Genomic DNA, 18,883 nt, shown 5'->3' with positions numbered 1-18,883 from the left:
TTGACAATATTACAACACGATAATTTCATGATAAAGTTCTGGAGTGATTTTTGCGGTTGAATTATTTTTCCTGGTGGTTTCACATTTTCATCGCTCTTCTTTTTTATCTTGATTATGTTGATGGGAGTGGTAGGTTAATCAGCATGCCAGCATGCCAGCAGTTTTATCTACAAAACAACCACTGACAAAGAATGATTGCATTCATTGAAGGCCTGACACCCTCACTTCTATTTAACTTGCAGGATGACTCGTGCCTTTCTCATGGTCAACATGCATACAGCCATTAGAGACAGTGGAAACTTACATAATATGGGGTTATGCGCTACTTATACACGACGCACAAAAGCAGATTTCCCTGCAGTCCTCCATTGTCTGAAATTCAAAAGACAATCAGCAGTTTAACCTTGGCTTGCATTTCCAACCTTTATTGTAGAGTTGGATGAGGTGTGACGTTTGAGTAATGGAGACCAAATCTTTTTTGACCAACACCAGTGTGGACAATAATACAAGCAAGATGTTGGCTCTCCTGTGACATAAGCCTTGATTGCGATGGGACTTGCACAACAAAAGAAGGAAAAATGTATGTTGTTTTTTTGTTTTTTTACTTTTGAGGTATCACTGTGCACTTTTTATGCTGTGACTACTAAACTATGACAACAATTTTTCATCAACAAAACTAACACTGATCCATGCAGCTCAAAACCATGACACTCCCTCCACCAAGATACACTTGTCTTTTTACCCCCAAAACAGGTTGTCGCCACACACACTTGACACCATCTGAACCAAATAAGTTTATCTTGGTCTCATCAGACCATAGGACATGCTTCCACTAATCCATGTCCTTAGTCTGATTGTTCTTAGCAAACTGTTTGCAGGTTTTCTTGTGCTTCAACTTTAGAAGAGGCCTCTTTCTCAAATGCAGACCAGTTTGATACGGAGTGCAGCGTATGGTCTGACTCCCCAACCCTCGAACCTTTGCACCAACGCTGGCAACACTCATACGTCTATTTTCCAGACAATCTCTGGATATGACGCAGAGCACGTGCACTCAACTTCCTTGGTAGACCATAGCGAAGCCTGTCCTGTGTGAAAGTTGTCCTGTTAAAGTGCTGTATGGTCTTGGCCACCATGCTGCAGCTCAGTTTCAGGGTGTTGGCAATCTTCTATAGACTAGAGCAGGGGTGTCCAAACTTTTTCCACCAAGGGCCACACACTGAAAAATGAAAGGATGCGAGGGACACTTTGATATTTTATTGACGAAAACGCATCTCAGCTTTGTGAGATAAGTGAAAAAGCATATTATTATATTATATTTTTTCTTTAATATTTCAACTTTATGCTCATAACATGATGTTATTTTTCTTCATAATATTACAACATTATTTTTGTAAAATTGCAACTTTTTCTCGTTAGATTACAACTTTTTTCACATATATTTATACATTTTCACTTTATTCTTGTAAAATTACTGCTGTTTTTTCCATGCTTGCTGTTGTAGTTTTGTCTGTTTTGTACTGTTCTGTAAAATATTATTTTTACAATGTACCACGGGCCACTAAAAAAAAAAAAAAACACACAAATGGCCTGCAGGCCACATCTTTTACAATTCTTTTTCCACATCCTTAGAGGGTTCTTTGCCATGAGGTTCCATGTTGAACTTCGAGTGATCAGTATGAGAGAGTGTGAGGGCAATAACAATTCAATTAAATGCACAAATTAAGTTTAACACGCCTGCTCCCTATTCACACCTGAGACCTTGTAACACCAACCACACCGAGGAAGGAAAATGGCTAAATGGGCCCAATTTCGACATTTTCACTTGTACTCTCCTCTGTTGTCAGCAGTTTAGACATTAATGTTTGTGTATTGAGTTATTTTGAGGGCACCAAGTTGTAAACTGACTACTTTACATTGTATCCAAGTGTCTTTTCTTTAACGTCGTCCCATGAAATGACATAATAAAATATTTGCAGAAATGTGAGGGGTGTACACCCTTTTATATATTGTATTTCACTCATTATAAGCATTTTATACAAAGATATATTTGTAATCATGCTGGAATTTCATTGTTCCTTGATGTGTGTGTTTGTGGAAAATGGAAGCGTAATACTTGCTGGAAAATGAAGAGCGTGCAGGGGAATCCATTAAGAGACAAGACTTTTCAACACACACAAACACACATTAAAAAAATGTGACGGAAACCCAACTGGCAGAGTGTAAAAGGCCCACAGTAACGCGAGGAACCACGGGTTTGCATCAATTAATCATCGCAGGCGGTTGGTTACATTTGCAGCAAGAAGGGATGTAGAACAAAGCACTCTCTTAAAGCGGCAGCATAATAGCAGGCGTGCATATCCCACATATGCATAACCCCACTATACAATGAAGTCGATTAATATTGATGATGTGCATATTAAGAGTAAAAATATGCAGCAATGCATTGTGTGGAAAGCACATGTTTCACTGGGTTTTAAATATTTTATTTTACACAAACGCATGGTGGTTGTATTCATTTGAGTACATCTACCATGCAGACACGTGTATTGGGCCACACCTACTGTATCTCATTCAGTCTCACTGTTATAAGTACTAGGGATGCAATGCGGTAAAACCATGTACCGTTTGGTGCACCTTGCACAGGACAGTCCGGCCTTATGGACCATAGTTTTTGCACTGTGTGTGTGTGTTTGTGCGTGCCGGTCCAAGCTGGCGAAACGCCCTCTCCTTGTAACGTCCCAAACTGTACATATTTCAAGTGAGGGACGGCCTACCTAAAAGCCAACAAAAAGGAAAAGCATTTGGCAACAGTATGGTGCAGTGGTTCTTGCAGTTGTCGTCTGAGGCAGACCTGGCAGTTCTCCTCAGCTACGTGCCCGCTAGGCCACCCCGCTCCTTGCTGCGGCGTTGAGATGCGGTGCACCTTTTTTTTAACACTTCACCTCCATAAACGGACAAAGATGAGTGAAAAGATGAAAGCAGCATGCTGACATTGTTCAGCCGAGCAGTGATTCCCAACCAGGGGTACGCGTACCCCTGGTGGTACACGAGCAAATTTCAAGGGGTACATGGAAGCATTTAATTTCCAAGATGATGAGTAAATATTCTTAGTCATTTCATATCAAGCCAGACAATAAAATGGAACGTGTACGCTACACCTAGTTTCCCCAGAGAGACAATAACCTGCGCTGTGCAGCTGCGCAAAAACCATAGAAGTTGTGTTACATTCAACTGTTGGAGAATTATCAATACATATGAGTCGGGGGTACTCATGGTATGGGAAAAAGGCTTTAGATGTACACAAGACAAAAAAGGTTTGGCAAACAATGTAGTGGGGAAGGGAACGGCGCACACGCTGCAACTATTAACACGCTGCACTTCAGGTAAGGAACTTTATGAAAAATAAAAGAATCATCACACCTTTCTAATTCTTACTGTTGCATTGCGCCTTCCTAAAAAGGAACACTGTAACATGATGGACCCAGGGTCAATTTCAGCCCGCAGCTTGTTCTTTGTTTTCTCCATCCATTTTCTATACCGCTTCTCCTCATTAGGGTCGCGGGGCATGCTGGAGCCTATCCCAGCTGACTCCGGGCGACAGGCGGGGTACACCCTGGACTGGTCGCCAGCCAATCGCAGGGCACATATAGACAAACAACCATTCACACTCATATTCATACCTATGGACAATTTAGAGTCACCAATTAACCTAACATGCATGTTTTTGGATGTGGGGGGAAACCAGAGTACCCGGAGAAAACCCACGCACACCCGGGATGAACATACAAATGAACATGCCCAAGGGAGAATCGAACCCAGGTCTTCCCGATCTCCAGACTGTTACTGTGTTGGCCAACATGCTAACCACTAGACCACCTCTTTGTTTTCTCTAATGGGATAAATATTAGATACTACACTTCACTTACAAACGTAACCACGTGATGTTCCTTAATGTAATTAATTAAGCATGCCTGAAACAAATAAACCACACCAAACCAAACCAAACCATACTGACAAAACAATATAATCAGACTCAGGAATGGAATCGCTAGTGGGCTGATCATTACCCTAAACACTTTCACACTATACTTATTAATGTGACGCCTGAGGTTATTTGAAAATGTTAATAATTTATACACTACATGGTACCGCTTTAAAAGGCTTTATCACGAAATGCACCACACTAATTGTTTTGGTAAATGCATACAATTCTAAGCAGTACGTTTTTATATATACATATATATGCTGTATATATATATATATATACTGTATATATACTGTATATATATATATATATATATATATACAGTATATACAGCATATATATGCTGTACAGATGATTGTTGTAAAAGCAGCGCTTTCATAGCTCAAACAAGCAGAGCACATAATTAAGAAACAATTTGCATTTGTAAAGGTCATTTTAGCAGCCTTCAACATTTCATTTGTGACACGGAGAGCTAACGGACTAGGACCAAAATAAAGCCAGCATATACAGAAGATATCAATATATAGTTCAAGGTATGTGAATGGAATCCAAGTGAGTTTTGCAAATGCGTTGCTTTGGAATCCCCATACCTAAAAGCAGCTGGATTCAACTTCACTATAAGCATGGCACAACAAGAACACTTGATCTGGGGTAAACCGCCAGCTCATCTCCCCATGTCAGCAGGTAGCACAGTAATTGTGGAGCCCACCTCATCCGAGTCCATGCCTCGCAACATCATGGTTGGTCGCGTAATCACACCATTGGTGGGTGATAGGTGAATTCCCGTGAGAGTTACTAACATGTCAGACAAACACCAAAGAACACAACGCAGAGTCTATTTTCAGCCAGTGTCAGCACAGACCGGCTACACTCAGGTCATGCAAAGTGATCACAATTAAAGGTGATTCTTTGTCAAATGAATGGATAAATACGCAGGATGCAGTAAAGCTATGTACCGCTTGGTACCCCTGCACGCAACAATTTGTCTTATGGATTTTGCGGTACGTTTAGCACTGTGTGTGTGTGTGTGTGTGTGTGTGTGGGTACGTGTGCCTGTCAACAGCACACGTGGACTCGGTGGATCTCCTCTGGCCCTCCGCCACCTTGCCCTGATGTCGAGGTGCTGTGCACCTGTTTTTGAACCCTTCACTTGCATAAAGGGACAAAGATGAGTGCATAAAATGAAAGCAGCGCACTGCCATTGTTCAGTCGAGATGAGAACGGTTCTGCACGCTTCAACTATTAACGCTGCACTTCAGGTAAGGACCTTTATAAATAACTAAATAATCATCACCCTGTTCCAACTCTTGCATTTGCACTCTCCTAAAAAGAAACACTGCAAACCAGGGGTGTCCAAAGTGTAGCCCAGTGGCCATCTTCAGCTCGCAGCTTGTTCCTTGTTTTCTCTAATGACATATGCAGTCATGGAAAAAATGATTATACCACCCTTGTTTCTTCGGTTTATTAATCCATTTTAATGCCAGGTATAATTAAAGATTCAAGAGAGTTTTATTGTCATGTGTATGGTAAAACAGCAGTTATTATTGTCATGTGCATGGTAAAACAGCAGTTATAAATAAAGGTACATTTGTTTGGAGAAATATAATGATAACAAATATAGCTCATAAGAGTTTACAGTAATTTAAGAGCTGATATCGAGCAACTTCCATGGTTTTCTTGGTAATAACCAAAATCACTTGAGTTCTTACATGAATAGCTATAGCATTGTATTGCCAAAAAATTTTACTAATATGAGCTATTTTTGTTGTCATTGTTATATTTGTCCAAACAAACGTACCTTAGTTGTATCAGGCATTAAAATGAAGAAGAAACTGAAGCAACCAGGGTGGCTTAATAATTTTTTCCATGACTGTATTATTAGATATTATGGTTCAAATGTTCTGTATACTATATCAATACTTTTGTTTTTTATTTCAGATTTGTATTTATTGGGGAATTATCGTATTTTCTGGACTTTCGCACTTTTTTTCATGGTTTGGCTGGTCCTGCGGCTTTGTAAAAGGGTCCTTACATTAAAGCAGTAAAACACAACACAGTGAAAATATGCTCCTTAAAAAAAAAAAGAAAAAGAAAATATACTAATCTAATATACTCATCCAGCCTGATTTGTGCATTACAGCACCTACCATGTTAGAGTGTGGCTCAGCATAACGAATGTGATGCGGCAACCGGATCTGCCCAATCTCGTGGCGGAAGCCGATATTATCCGATCATCACAAATACAGCGAATCGACAGCTGGTCCCGATCCTGAACATCGGAATGGGACATCCCTCGTTGGAATGGTTTGGAGCAGTTGATAAATATGTCAGGAGTTAAATAAAATGAGGCAGAATAACAAGAAGAATAAGAAGCGGAGGAATAAATACATGAAAAATATTGTAAATTGACTTAAAATGACGACCTGGCAAAAGCTGTTTAAAATGAGCAAAAGTGAAAAAGAATTACCCACACGAGACAAGGTGTCTCAGTCTACAAAACCTGTTACAACTACGCAGTTAGCTTCACAATAATGGAGGGTTCACAGGGGACATACTGTATTTAGTTTGTTTACAGCAACACTGATGCAATCTCTAATATGATAATGTGATTATTTCATGAAGTGTGAAGGCTATCATGCCCTTTTGAATCAGCCTAAAGCAGTTTGCATTCATCACAGCCTTGGGCCAGCTACGTCAAATTACCTACAGCCATGCAGCCACAGTTCAGAACATCCTACAAAAAATTATACTCCAAAAAAATCTATAATTAATAAATTATTTTATCCTCAATTTCCCCACACCCCATCAAAGATATTCCGTCACATGCCCATCCCTATTTGGAAGTTCAACTTTTCATATCTATACAATATCTATGAGCGAGTTTATCAATATGCTTTTCACTGGCCTGATGTGAAAAATATGTAAGGCGAAGTGAAGCTCCTGAGACTACACCTCACTCGGAAGAGGTGTGAAGAAAACATCTGAAGAACTATTCCCCTGACCCCTGACCCAATAAATAGGCACAGCAGTCATTTTTTTCCACAACAATGAAGTGAGTAAGTCAACTGAATACGGGTCGGCCTCCGTGTTACCCCGTAGGCAACCAGAAGCGCCACGAAAAACAATGGCTGTCAATATCCGTAGTCCACGAGACACAAATGCCACTCCACAATGCTCACGTATAGTGCCACAGTTGAAATATTAACGGCATTTTTCAGGATTTTCTTGCAACAATTTTCAGCATCCCGCATTTCCATTTTTACAGGAAGAATCCAACATTGGTTGAGTTCTTCCATGTGTGAAATTGTTCTTAAACAATTGTACTTGGCAGCTCACAGAAAGAATTAATATTTCTGAACAATTAATCATCTATCTGTGATAATCCACAGATTTATTATCCTACTGACATTGACCAAGAGATGGGAGCCTATTCTGGGAATGACAAATTAAAACAGACAACTGATTCTGAAATGTCAGTATTTCCTAAGATTCCTATTAAAAAAAAAATAACTCTCAGAGCTACTCATCGTTAGATCTTTTTGAATCATTTGAAGGTACAAGCGTGCCAATTCTTTTCTTCCACAGTACTGTACACAGGAAAATACAAGATTCAATTCCTTGTACAGTAATCCCTCATTTATCAAGGTTAATTGGTTCCGACCGTGATAAGTAAATTTCCGCAAAGTAGGGTTCCTTATTTATAAATGGAATATTTTTAGTAGTAGTTAGAGCAGTGATTCTTAACCTGGGTTCGATCGAACCCCGGGGGTTTGGTGAGTCGGTCCCAGGGGTTGGTTAGGTTAGGTACCTCCAACAAGGTTAAGAACCACTGAGTTAGAGCATAAAAAACCTGTTTAAGACCTTCTACATACAGCTTTTAATATAATTACTGCCCTGTGGGCATGAAATAACACCCCTGTAGTCACCTTTACACTCATATTACCCAATATAGTAGACATAATAAGAGAAAATAAGACATTTAAGACATAAGTAAGACTTGAGCTCATGTGTGTTGCTGTAAATATGTTCTGGTGCCAGTGGAGCTGAGTGAACAGGAAGTGACGTCAAGGACTCAGAGTTGAGTTTTAGCTTGGATGGGTTGCGGCCGCAACAGTAGTCAGTGTTAGGTATTATTGTGCTTGTTATGAGATCATTCACACCTGCAATAAAAGCCTGTTGCGACGGTAGTCAAGTCGGGTGTTTGTGAGTCTCACATAACATTACAGTAACATCACTGACCCCTAGCGACCAGTATAAAACACTACATATCATCGCAACAAATGCGCCTTCTGAATGCCATATATTTGTATTTTAGCCATATTTATGCTTGAAAATGCTTCATTTAGGCAAAAAATACGTAAAATTCACTGACATATGCATATTTTTAATTAACAATAGGCCATATTCAACCATAAAACAGCATGATGTATTATATAACCATAAAACCATGATAGACTGAAGTCACGAAATTCGAAGGACGACTGTAGTAGCAGTGACACTTCAGCAGGTCAAGCATGTTGCTAACAAAACAGCGATTCATCACTAAACTAAAAATACCCAAAGAGTATCTCTTTTACTGGAAAAACTTTTTTATTATAAGCACCTGTGTCCCGTTTGTGGTTTTGTTGTGTTTTTCAAGAGGTTTATATCAGGGATGCACAGTGGAACATTGGTAAGCACATCAGCCTCACAATCTGGCGAACTGGGCTCAAAACTCATTTGGAACATCTCTGTATGGAGTTTGTATGTTCTCCCCATGCTTGTGTGGGTTTTCTCCGGTCACTCCAGCTGCCTCCCACACCCCAAAACATGCACGTTAGGCTACTTCAGTGGTTTCCACGCCTTTTTTGCTGATTTTTTTTTGTAGATAGGTAGATGATAGACACATACAGTAGGCAGCAGAACATTTACTCTTAAACACTCATGAACACTTTTAAAGTAATTGATTTCTGTCTACGCCAAATGGACAAAGCATTGATTAGTAGAGAAGCAATAATGAAATAAAGCACACCACTGACATTACTTGGAGAACAATAAGATCCCCTACCATTATATTAGAGGGGCATCCCACCCATCCAACCACACACCCCATAGCCCTAAGAAGGTCAAGTTAAATTTATGATATTTTCATTTTATTTTCTATATAACCCCAAATTAAAGAAACCTTTCATGTAGCCTACAAGATGTCTATACATTGTCCTTTTAATAAACAAATAAAGCCATAACAATTTGGATTGACAACAAGAAAGGAATGGACTTTGAACTTTAGATCAACAGAGCCAAAAAGAGGAGGAGTGGCAGTGTGGGTGGAGAAACATCTGAACCACACGTCACTTGCAATTACGGCTGCAACTAATGATTATTTCTTTTAGTCGTTTAATCTGAAGACTGTCGTTTCGATTAATTGGTTAGGCCCTAGACCCACCAAATCAATATGAACCAAACATAAAGAGTTTGGGGTTTGGTCCGCAACATATCAGAAAAAAGGGGAAAAATGTCCCTCAATGTTTTCCAAAGTCAAAGCTGACGTGCGTGAATATCTTGTTTTGTCTAAAACTTAAAGATAATACGTATGCTTTCATGAGGAAATTAAAAATATTCATATCAAAGAGACCGAAATCAGAGCATATTTACATTTGGTTCATGGAATACCAAAATTAATTGCATAATTGACTAATAGTCCATTCATCAATTAGTTGTTGCAGCTCTACCTGCAATTGATAATACACTAGAATTGAACGATTGAATATTCCAATGTAACTTGTATGCATGTTCAAATAAATGAAACCATTAAAATTACAATACCATTACAATATTGAATATGAATGTATTTTTATCACAAAATGTCCTTCCTTGTTAGCATCCTATTAGCTAGCTAGCAAAATGTCAACCAGAACCGGAAGTCAACTACAGTGCGTTCCGTTGCCGGTCTATGACGTCATCGGCAGTTGACTCTGAAAAACGTTAACATAAAACATGCTTTTATAGTTATAGTTACAATTATAATTGTATGTGCATAGAACACTTCTAAATGCATATAAATGACAAATGAAAGGGATAAATGAACATTTAAGGTTACTTTTACTTTCATTGAAGACGTAACTATTCCTAAAGACACCATGTGGCAGCAAGATCAACAACCACCAACCTCCTGTTTTCCCATTATTTCTTGAATTCAACAGTGTTTTGCCAAAATTCTGTCACTTGCAAGGTCTTTTTGACTCTATTTGGGGTTATTGAGTTGAGAAAAACTATTGAATTCAAGAAATAACTCATGGCAAACAGAAAGAGGGTGTCTGTGTGGTGTTTCGTTGCCACAACATATCTTTGAGAACGGTCACGTCAACAATCACGTCTTCAGTGAGGGTAAAAGTATCCTTAAATGTTGATTTATCCCATTCATTATTTTTATGCATTTCGAATTGCTTTATGCGTGTAAAACTATACTTATAAAAGTATAAAAACACATTTTGTGTTAACATTTTTCACAAAAGTCGATCACCTCCGGCTGGTACTATTGCAGTCTACAGCCTATCGCGGTCCCCATGTGTAGTGTAGTGTCTTGCTCTAACATCTTGGAGAGGCGTCCCCCGCCCACTTTCCTTCACACTGCGCAGGCATGCCAAAGCCAAAACAAACATGTCTACCATGTGGAACTTACCTGCCACATATCTCGCTGGGGTAGCACGATAATAAGCTTTTGTTTAATACAACATTTGAAGAGCAAACACTCGACGGAGTATGATGGTTTTTCAAGGCTCACAATGCAGTATCACTCAAACGGCAGCTAACACAGCCAACACTCGTCCGTGTGTGTGTGTGTGTGTGTGTGTGACAGTCAGAAGGCTAAGCAAATAATCCGCAAAATAATTGAATTAATAGGACTAGATGACCAGCCTTCCTCAGCAGTGGAAGACACCAGGTTCAATGACGACTCTCTCACTTGGAGCCCACCATACGCGCTGCCTGTAAGTTTCACCAGTGTTTCACCATGTTTAAAAAGTTCGTAAAATATGTAAAATTTGTCTAAATTGAGGTGAGTTGATGGTTCCTTTTTTTTCACCAAAGCCCTCACACCCCCACACCCCCACACCGCTTTTTATTTCTTAATAATTGTCTGTTTTTTGGGCCTGGAACTGTCGTAACTTCCCCCCTTAGACAGCACTCCTGACCAAACGCACTCATCATTATAAAATAGAAAAATGTAAAGTTAACCATGTGATTGGTATCTGTATCTTTGGGACGATTTCACTCATGGATGATCGGTATCGGACTCGGCAGCATAAAACCCTGATTGGAGCATCCTTAATTTATATGCGTTTAGAGATGTTTTCTGCATGTAAAACTATAATTGTAAAACTATAAAAACATTTTTTGAGTGAACATTTTTGACTTGCTGGGACGAATTAATTGGGTTTACATTATTCCTTATGGGAAAAATTTATTCGGTTAGCATCCGTTTCTGACCTTCTGGAACAAATTAATGACGCTAGCCAAGGTTTCATTTAACTTATTTATTGCCAAAAAATGTTGTCTCCTTTATTTATTTATTTACTTACTTTTTTTTTGTATTTATATTAGCGTAAAAGCTATCTGAAACTCTATCTTTATCATTTTCTTTTGCTATTAAAAAGTGGTTAACTGGCACATGTGAAGAAACATGTGAACAAAAGTCAACTAACGATGAGTAATTGCTCCGACACAAAGAAGGGTAGGATTAAATACGCGCCGCTTCTTTCAACTCCTTTTCATACATGTTGAATTGCGTAACTGCAAACATGCACTTCAATGTAACCTCAGCATGCTCAAAATAAACTAAACCAGGGCTTGCCAATAGTGGGGCAAGCTCCCTGGGGGGGTAGTACGGTTTCTTCAAGGTTGGCAGGTCTGTTAGTGTATTTCAACGATGCTGGTCCCAGCAACTACTACAGTGGTTTGTACAGATACATAAATACTACAGGTTCTCAATAGTATTTCTCAGGGTGGGGGTTAAAAAAATGTCTGTCCCCCAGGGGGGCTTGACAAAAGAATTGAAATCCACTGAACGAAACTATTACCATTTGTGTTTCCTGTTAGAGTCCCTGGCTTCCAGTGATGGCCAGCACAAGGAGGGGCACCTCTAACAGAGTACTTAACAAATGTTCAATCTGGTTGAGGTCTAGGCTTTAGGAAGGCCATTCCAGAACCTTAAAGGTGCTGTCTGTCATCGTTAGGTACTGCAAACATACTATATTCCGCAGCAAATTGTCGATAGCTTCTCTGAGACTGTATGTATATGTGTATGTGTATATGCGCGGACACTACAGGCTGTGCACGAGTAGTGACTGACTGACAGCCATTAACACCACTCTGTTTTTTTCCGGCCAAACACAAACCTCATTCAGTTTAACTGGAAATTGTGAAAAATATATTTTTTTGTGCAATCTGTTCTCTGAAGCTACTATTGGTAACATATGCTCTAAGGAGGAAAGATAGCACCTTTAATGTTAGCCTGCTTTGTCCATTCCAAAACCAATTCTGATGTGTGTTTGGGATCCTTGTCCAATTGGATGCAAAACTGTCTTTACAGAGGACAGTGACACTCAAACTTCTGCGCCCAATTCTTGTTTTTAAAATTCATATATGTTGGTTCAACTACATCAAAATATATATGACTTTCATGCCCATGGCGAGCAAAGTGTCGGGTCGAGGCAAAGTGGAAACTTCAAACAGCAACTGTCGTAGATATAGTAGATATAGTAGATATAGTGGACAGGCTAATTTATCTATGGACATTGCGAAAAAAGATACAGTGTGAAAAAGTTTTTGCACCCTTCCTGACTAATATTTGTGAATGTTTGTCACACTTAAATGTTACAAATTTAAATATAAGTCAATGACAACACAACTGAACACAAAATGCTTGTTTAATGAAACATTTTATTATTAAGGGAGAAAAAATGTCCAAACCTACATGACCCTGTGTAAAAAAGTGATTCCCCCCCCACTGCACGCTGCCAGGGCGTCGAGGAGAACATTCTAGTGTTCACGCAAGTTTCAGAGAGCTTATTCCAGCTCTTTAACTTTCTATACGTTGCATCTCTGTGAGATAAACATAGATGCAACTGTTAAGTCACATGTTCACCATTATCTAAAACTATTATACAGCGTTTTACAGTGAAGTAAAGATTTATCCAGATAGACACAGTAGGGATGTCCCGATCCACATTTTTTGGCTTCCGATCCAATCTGATTTTTTTGGTAGTCTTGCCGATCCGATTCGATATCGATCTTTTTGTTTGTTTGTTTGTTTTTTCAATAATAATACGTTTTTGTTACAAACATGAATTTGTGGGATTAAAAATGATTATGAAAATAGCTCTTCAAAGCATTAAAAATAATGCAACCAAAGTGAATTTACTTTTTTATTACACAGCATGACCAACAATATTGTTTGGCTTTTGTAACAAACCTCTGTGAGTCAGGTCCCTAATCCAATAAAAGTCCATCCAATAAAAGATAACATTGGAAAAAATGGGCGTGCAAAATACTTTTAGGGTAGGACTAATCATTTGACATGGTTATAGATCAATTTGTGGTGTGATTTAGAAATGACATTTTTTTTAAAACAAACTCTCTTAGAGCGTGATGAAATCGGTTTGATTTTTTTCCTAAATTCCATTTTTTCCTTTTTAGTTTTTTAGAATTCAGTTTTTTACCTTTTCCACTTATTTTATCAGCATAGAGTGAGTGCTATTTGGGTTAGTGAATAAAATACCAAAGTCCTTCCATTTATTGATGCAATACATCATTGGCCCATTTTGTCCAGTAATTGAGAAATGGATGTAGCTAAGCTACTGTACCCTTTCTAATGGGATGTCAGCCTCAGCACATATTGCTATAAAATCTTCAACAAACCGTAATGCCCGTGCTTGTGATTAAGGAAGATGTACTCACAGATGTAAGTAATGCCAATCGCGTTATTACTGCAAGATATTTTTATGACACCATTTTTTTTTTACACAATTAGACAAATGTGAGATGCTGTGTTAAAAAGGCGCGTCATGCTTGAAAACCCCTCAGTGTGACTGAATTCCAACAGTTCTGCAAGGATGAGTGGGCCAAAATTCCTCCACAGCACTGTAAGAGACTCACTGCAAGTTACCGCAAACGCTTAATTGCTAAGGGTGGCCCAACCAGTTATCGGGTTAAGGGGGCAAATGTAGGTTTCGATATTGTTTCATTTAAAAACTGCATTTTGTGCTCAATTGTGTTATTGACTCATATTTAAATTTGTTTGATGATCTGAAACAAACAACAACAAAGTGTGACAAACATGCAAACAATAAGAAATCAGGAAGGAGGCAAACACGTTTTCACACCACTGTAAATATGCTGACAGTGAGGTTACTTCATCACTGCCACAATAGGAGGAATAAAGCTCCCAACCTGGGACTCTACGTGACTTTCAGGAAACAAACTACAGGCTGTCAGGCCTGGTTTTGTTATTTAAGAAGATCAACTCTGAAAAACCTCATTAACCCCTTGTGAAAACAATCAGAGATGCAACTAATGCTTACTTTAGATCAATCTTCAAAATGTTTTCTCAACTGATTCAGAGTGTTCTTAAATGTCAGGGAACATCTAATAATAAATGTATTCCCAGGTGACATTTTTAAATGTCTGACCAAAACCCAGACGCACCCTCTCCATTATGTCAATACACAAAACCAACCAATCCCCTCACAGAAAATATCAAGATTTTTTTTTTTTTGATGATCACACACTGCAGTCTTCCAACAACCCGACTGTGCAGATTATGTTTTGATAGTTTACTTTCATTCTTGAACTTTCCTTGAGCACATCTTACTTGTCAATGAATTGCAGCATTGGAGGACTGAACACAAGCTTCCAGAGCATGTGGGAGTTGGATGCCTTGCTCAAAAGTACATCAGTGTTGCACCTATCCAACAATCCTAATTTTCATATGTTGGTCTCAAGCAGGACTTCAACCGCCCTACCCAACCTCCTAACGAATAATGACCTCATAAACTTGTTCATTCATGACTTACATCTGCAACATGAACACCTTCTGGATCAGTGAGATGTATCATCATACTGTAGTACTATCTGGATGATATTAAGGTGACATTCTCTCAGATCAGGGGTGTCCAAACTTTTTCCAGCGACGTTCACATAGTGAAAAAGGAAAGGATGCCAGGGCCACCTTGATATTTTGTATAGATATGCTAAGAAAGATTTCAAGAAAGAACTGCATCTCAGCTGGGTGATATAGCTGAATAAGCGTATTCTTAATATGAACTTCAGTCTTTGCTCTTTTTTCCCTATTTTTGCTGTTGTTTTTTTATTTTTTCGAATATTTCAACTTTCTTCTCAAGTAATCTTTGCAAGTTTTCTTCCCATAATATTTTGACTTTATTCCAATAATATTCTACTCTTTAAAAAAAACGGAAGTGGGCGTGGTTTAACCAGAAATGGGTGTGGCTTAAATCAGTATATTATTTTAAATCTGGAATTGACATGGGTTGGTCATAAGTTGCTATTATTATTATTCAGCTATATGTGTACTGTGTATGTATGACTTTATTATTTCATTATTTTTAATGATCTGTGTGAAGTTGGTGATTCATGCAAACATCCAGAGATGGCAAACAGGGAAATAATCTGTCAGTCTTGTTCACTGTAGTTGAAAAGCACCGCGTTCAGTACTAAGAGCAAAGTTTTCCAACTGACTTTATATCACCAGCCAAATTAGAAGCAAGCACACAGAAAAAAAAACACCGGCAGTGACCGACAAAACACGAGCTGTCTACAGCTCTGTCTTGTCAAATGCACGGTGTACATAACGAAACAAGTTCACCAAGTAACTTTAGATACGAGCTGAGCTGAGGAAAACTTAAAAAAAAAAAAAATCCGGAGTGGAGGCAGTGTACCAACGCGACATGAGCCGTTTTCAATTCTGTCTCCTGTCAAATGCACCGCTTACTCCTCTGTCTGGCTGTAAGGAGTCTGTCTACAATAGGGAGGGGTGGCCGCTGTGTGTGACTGGCCAATCACAGAGCGTGAAGAGTGAAGACACAATGAGGATTTTCCGTCAACACAATTTACGGATAATGACGAGCTGTACTCGTTTCATGCTCGTACTCAGCAAAAATGCAGTATCCGTAACGGATACTCGTTCCTAGTCATAATATTATGAGTTTTAACAAAAAACACATTTTTTCTTTAATATTGCAACTCTATGCTACTAAAATTGCTTTATTTTCCTCATATTGCAAGTTTATTCTTGTAAAAAAAAACTCTTAATATTTTGACTCTATTCTCATCAAATTTTAGCCGTTTTTTTCCATTTGTGCTGTTGTTTTTGTTTTGTGAATTTTCCAACTATCTTTCAACTTTCTTCTTGTACATTTTCTTCTTGTAATTATGACTTTATTCGCATAATATTTTGACATTATTCTCGTAGCATTATAACTTTGTTCCGCAACACAGTTTTCCAAAAACTGCAACATTATTTGTTGTTTTGTTGTTTTTCAAATAAGACAAAAAAATGTAAATTTTTTTACATTTCAACTTTAAGTTATTTTTCCTCATAATATCACAACGTTATTCTCTTAAAATATGACTTTTTTCGTTAAATTCAAATGTTTCCTTTTAATATTTTTTTGTTGTTGTTTTCTTGTTAAATTATATGTTTAGAATGTGCCGTGGGCCAGTACAACAACAGCCGTGGGCTGCAAATGGCCCTGAGGACACACATTGGACACCCCTGTCTAAGATGGATAAATTTAAAATACCTAAGCCCACTTGGTCAACTTAGCAACCCAATTAATATTTCAACAAAAAAAACAAATAAGTAATTTGTTACATTTGAATAAAAACATTACCTTAAGTAAGTTAAATAATACAATGTATTAATGTTTCCTTGAAAAAGGAAATAGTTTCCAGAAAGCCTCGTGCTGAATCACACGTTACTGACGTTCGTATTATTGTATGCGGGCATGAAAGTAGTCTTACCTTGGCTGTTGTCTTTGAGCCACTCGTTGTGTTTGAATTCCTCGTCTTTTTGTCCACTCTCCAATTATGTCGTCTTGTTACTGATATCACTTCCTTCAGATTCCGGCGGAGCCCGGACAAACTTCCAGGCAAAGTGGTGCTCTGAGGATGGAAGGCGCAGCGTCGTAACGTGCAGTCCGAGAGCAGCGAAAAAGGAGGGAGAACGAAGCGTTGCTTGAAATTCGATCTCCAGGAGAAAGCCCGAATTCACCGAGGCTGAGATTCAGTGCGAGCGTACAGGCTGCCGGCCGGCGCGGCTCCGAGTGAGCAAACAGCAGTGAGCAGGAGGGTGGCGGGCAAGGACGGGAGGGAGGGACCAGACAAGCCCCATCTGGATTACACAGGTGGATGTTTGCCGGAGGATAACACTATTTTTGTCACCTCAAACCACAGCACAACTCTCACATGCAATTGAGAGTCACACAAATACAACAATTTATTAAAAGCAATGAAAAGCTTAAATTGGAAAATGAAATATTTCAACTCATAAAAAAGTGTGATTCTAAATGTTAAATGTCCTAAAATGGGCTCTGTACAGCTTTGTGCTTAACTTTAAACTCATTAAGTCCCTAAGTGTCCGACAGTCATCCCTCACCTCTTCAAATGTCTTTGTGGTTGAATACAGCCTATTAGTGAAAACAAATTTAAGCAAATGTTACAGGTTTTTTTTTCCCAAATTAAGCATTTTCAAGCATAAAAATGTTTAAGTGAACTAAAATACAAATAAAAGGCATTCAGTAGACGCAGTGAAAAATGTTGATGTCGTATTCTACACTGGTCACTAGGTCTGAGTAATGATGCACCATCTCCGGAACACCAGGCTTTTATTGCAGGTTTGAATGAACAGGCACGATCATTCCTAAGGATAATTCCTTTGGTACGTGTAATGTAAAGTATTATGTTGAATACTGTACAGTAATCCCTTGTTTATCGCAGTTAATTGTTCCACGAAGCAGAATTCTTTATTTATAAATGGAATCTTTTTGCAGTTAGAGCATAGAAAACCTGTTTACGACTTTGTAAATACAGTTTTTAACTTTAGAGCCCTCTAGACATGAAATAACAGCCCTAAAGTCACCTTTACACTCTTATTACCCAATATAGTAGACACAATAAGAGAAAATACGACAGAAATAAGGATATACACTCACACATGTTAGCATTGGAAGAGTCACATTAACATCGAGTACTTACTTATTGTCTCATCAAAGTATCAGTGTAGTATACTACAGTACATATCACACACATACCCATAGCCTACAGTTTGTCTCATTTGACATGCTCACTACACGCTTTTACAGTAATAATAGTGACTTACTTGTATTTTATGATTACACACACACACACACATACAGTTCTTACACACAATCACTAACCTGTGAAAATACCTAAACTTGTTCGATGATGATGATGATGCTGCGTAGATACGCGTACCCAAACATTAGTCTTTGAATGTTTAAATGTCTTATATTTGTGTCTTAGTTCATTTATCCATTTTTTATGCTTGAAAATGCTTAAATTAGGCCAGAAATATGTGAAAGTTCCTTAAATATGCCAATTCTTACTAATAAGAGGCCATAGTCAGCCACAAAGCAGCAATGATTTTTTTTATTATGAAAAACGTAACAGACTGAAGGTCCAAATGTTGAAGTACACAGGGCTTTGTAACGTCTGGGGAAGAGTAGGGAAGAGTAGCCACCATATACTTGACATCTTTGACATGAATTAGTAATATTTACGAATATAAAAAGTGTTCTGTGTGTTCCACATGGCCTGCGGTAACCATAATAACCCATAATTTACCTTCAAGCAGAAATGGGTCATGGTTCTTACGGATCCTTC

The 18,883-nt window shown here is 38.5% G+C and overlaps 1 protein-coding gene across 5 annotated transcripts in view; it reads right to left on the bottom strand.

Moving 5' to 3' along the window:
- Window positions 1-17,291, bottom strand: part of LOC129178829 (SH3 and multiple ankyrin repeat domains protein 2-like) — a 324,991-nt gene extending 307,700 nt beyond the window's left edge. For all 5 annotated transcript variants that reach the window (XM_054771420.1, XM_054771421.1, XM_054771422.1 and 2 more), the window contains exon 1: window positions 17,003-17,291. The gene's annotated coding sequence lies outside the window, so the exon portion shown is untranslated. The remainder of the gene's footprint in view (window positions 1-17,002) is intronic.
- Between the last annotated feature and the right edge of the window lie 1,592 nt (window positions 17,292-18,883).

This window comes from Dunckerocampus dactyliophorus, chromosome 3 (assembly GCF_027744805.1).
Source record: "Dunckerocampus dactyliophorus isolate RoL2022-P2 chromosome 3, RoL_Ddac_1.1, whole genome shotgun sequence".
Taxonomy (NCBI): domain Eukaryota; kingdom Metazoa; phylum Chordata; class Actinopteri; order Syngnathiformes; family Syngnathidae; genus Dunckerocampus; species Dunckerocampus dactyliophorus.
This window is presented reverse-complemented; position numbering and strand designations above follow the sequence as displayed.